The sequence below is a fragment of the Mesoplodon bidens genome, assembly GCF_964165515.1.
Source record: "Mesoplodon bidens genome assembly, chromosome: 6".
NCBI lineage: Eukaryota > Metazoa > Chordata > Mammalia > Artiodactyla > Ziphiidae > Mesoplodon > Mesoplodon bidens.
This window is the reverse complement of record NC_138162.1, coordinates 19,393,862-19,397,487: the sequence shown is the minus strand read 5'-3', so window position 1 is coordinate 19,397,487 and position 3,626 is coordinate 19,393,862.

Sequence of the window (3,626 nt, the reverse complement as noted above, 5' to 3'; positions counted from 1 at the left end):
TATACAGTGTGCTCATGTGCACCGGCCTTCCTTTACAGAAGGAAGTTAGGAAAGTCCCTGGAGGAGGAGAAAATGAATTCATCAAGTCAGTGGGAGGGGCCAGTGAAAATATACCTGCTCCCTGAGCTGGAGGCCTGCCAGTGTGCCAGTCTGGGGAGTGTGCTTCTTCCGGAAGTGAAAGTGAGTATGGGTGGTGTGGCTTGCAGACTGGGAGATGGAAACCACGTTTGCATCACCAGTTTGCTAAGTGCTGCCAAGCCCTCTGTCTTTTTGAGTCTCCTAGGAGCTCGTTCCCATTGCACAGATGGGACTACGGACGTTCTGGAAGGGGAAGGCACTTGCCCTAGGTCAGCCAGGGATTAAGACAGAGGAGCCAGGAAGAGGACCTAGTTTTTCCAAATCATGGTTTAAGGTTCTTGCCTCTACTACACGGTTTTCTGTGAAAGGAAAGCGTATTTCTAGCCTGTGTTGACCAATTGCCTGAGGAAGGAATATTAGGTCATAGAGGTGACTGTCCATAAGGGGAGGACATTGACTTCTACTCTCCGATGAGTCCAAAGTTGACTGAGCCTATAGTTGGGTGTGTATGGGGGCCACAACATGTAACAAAGGTTAAGACTGATTAAACGCTGGCTTTGGGCCAGTCACTCTTCGGAGTGAGTTAAATGTATCCATGAAATTATTCCACCTTGAGATAATCTTTTGACGTAGGAATGTTGTTATTTCCACCCGACAGATAAGGAAACTGGAGCAGGAAACTGGAGCGTAGAGAGTACGCAGTAAAGCCAGGCTTGGAACTGGGGCAAGCTGGTTCCAGAGCATCCTGATTTTTATGCTATACTGTATGTGATGCTATACAGTGCACCTACACAGATACCCATACCCAGTCTACCCGGAGTAGGTCATCCCTTCCAGTTAGGGGTTGGGAGGCTTCCTGGAGAAAGAGATGGTATTGGAACAAGGTCTTGAAACTTAGGGAGGGTGATAGTGGACAAGAATAGAGGGCCCTGCAAAAAGATGTGTTACAGAAAGAGGAAAGCTTAAGGATGTCCTGCGGCATGTGGTGGAAACCAGTCTGACTAGTGCCTCCATTCAGTGGCTATTTCTGCTTATATCATAGCCTAAACCCTTCAGGCTACTTGGAAAAGCCTTTCATGACCTGCCCACCATCATCCCTCCTCAGCATCCAGCTCTTCTCTTACTACGTTCCAAGCTGCAGTTTCTCCAGATGCACTGTGGGCTAGCTGCACTGTTATATCTGCTGTTCCCTTCACTGGGAAATCTTCCATTCCTTTCCTTTCATATCACCAAGCTCCCATATTTTTTTCAACTTCATGTAGAAAACTTTCCTGCATCTCCCTGCCTCCAAGATGGGATGAGATGCTCATCTATGTTCTTATAGCTTCCCATTCTTCCTCTGTGATTGACTACTTCATACTAGACTGTGATTGGTTGTTTTTCATCATCCTCATTAAGGTAGCAAATCTAAGAGGGCAGTCACAACCCTTCCCTGTAGCTTCTAACATAGTAACTGTCACACAGAAGACTCTTAACCAACATCTGCTGAAATAAGCATCTAACATATTTTCAAAGAATTCCAGCAAAGGATGATTTTTTTTGTGTTCCGTGGTTACCCTTTCTTGGTTTAACAAATCAAATAAGAAACTTTTCCTTGAAACTAACCTAACTCTTTGCTGTTGTAACTTTTAAACACAAAATCACACTTAACATCAAATCATCTTGAAGGGATTTACAAATGTGTTCTTACCCTTGTATTTCTTTTTTAGAAAGTTGGTGTGCTTGATCAAACCAGGGTCTTAAAAGTGGTAAATGTATGGGTTCAAATGAAGAGGTATGTATTATCATCCATAATATAAGAAGGCCTTAAAAGATGGTGAATACTAAAAACACCAGACTGGGGATTTGGAGACCTGGGCTTTAGTCCCTTTATTGTGTGACCTTGAGAACTCTAGCAGACTCTCCTCATTCTAATGTATCTAGCTATCTGCAAAATGTGGTAACTAAGCTTGTTATAATTCTGTTTAAAGTAAGGGTCAATGGATTCTGAGTTTGTGCCTGGGGAACTTCCTATGGGAAGAGGGTAAGAGTTTTAGGGCATGGACCTACAGACATTTATTTCAGATAACTGTAGAGGTAGATTTACATATAGTTGTAAGAAAAAATACAGAGAGGTTCTATATACCCTTTACTCTGCTTTCCCCAAAGACAACATCTTGCATAAGTATAATATTGATATAATACCACAACCAGGAAGTTGACACTGATATTCAGATTCTACCAGCTTTATATGCACTTTTTTTGTGTATATGTATTTAGTCCTGTGATGTTTATCACATGTATAGAATCCTGTGACCATCACTACAGTCAAGATATGGAAAATCTCCCATCAGAAAGATCCCTCGTGCTGCATTTTATGGTCGCAGCTGCCATCCTCCCCCTCTTCCTTCCTTAATTCCTGGCAACCACAAATCTACTTTCCAACTTGGAATTACGTTATTTGCCAATGTAATATAAATGAATCATGTGGTCTGTGTCTTTTGGGGACTGGCTTTTTTTCCCTGCTCAGCATCATTTCCTTGAGGTCTATCCAAATTATTGTATGATTAATACTTCATATCTTTTAATTGCTGAATGGTGTTCCATGGTATAGATGGACCACAGTTTGTTTAACTAGTTACCCACTGATAAACATTTGGGTTATTCCCAGTTTAGAGTTACTATGAATAAAGCTGCTATGAATACTGGTGTACAGGTTCTTGTGTGAACATGTTTTTATTTCTCTAGTGTAAATGCCCAAGAGTGAAATTGCTGGGTCATACAGTTGGCACATATTTAGTTTGTAGGTAACTGCCAGACTCTTTTCCAGTGTGGTTGTATCATTTTATTTCCCACCAGCAATGTGTGAAAGGACCAACATCCTCTCTGCATCCTCTCTCCAGAATTTGGGGTTACTACTATTTTTTATTTTAGCTATTTTGTTAAGTGTATAGTGATATCTCACTGTGGTTTTAATTTGCATTTCCCTAGTGGCTAACAACATTGAACATCTTTTCATGCACTAATTTGCCATCTGTATAACCTTTTTTGTGATACAGACATCTGTTCTGGCTGCTACAAGGTACTTCTCCCTTCCTTCTTGATTCTCAGTGGATTCTAAGGCAGAGGTAAATAGCTTACAGATAAATAATGAGCTCTTGTACTTGAGTGCTTACTATTGGGTACAAGATAGTGTTCTAGGTGATGGGATAAAGCAGTGATGAAAACGGATAAAAATCCCTGGTTTCATGAAGCTCATATTCTAGTGGGCAGAGATGGCCAGTAGACAGCAAAAATAAGTTACATTTATAGTATGGTAGATGGCCTTAGTGCTTTAGAAAAAAAAATAAAAAACAGAAAAGAGAGCCAGGGAGTTACCTTAGTTGCAATTTAAAATAGGGTGGTCAGAAGAGGCAACCTTTCCTGAGAGTGGACATTTGAGTGAAGACCTGGGGTGAGGGGAAGCCCTGTGGGTGTCTGGTAGAAGATTTCTCCTGGCCTTGAAGCAGGTGTGTTCAAGGAGCATCAAGGTGGCCAGGATGGCTGGAGCAGTGTTGGAGGAGGGTGAC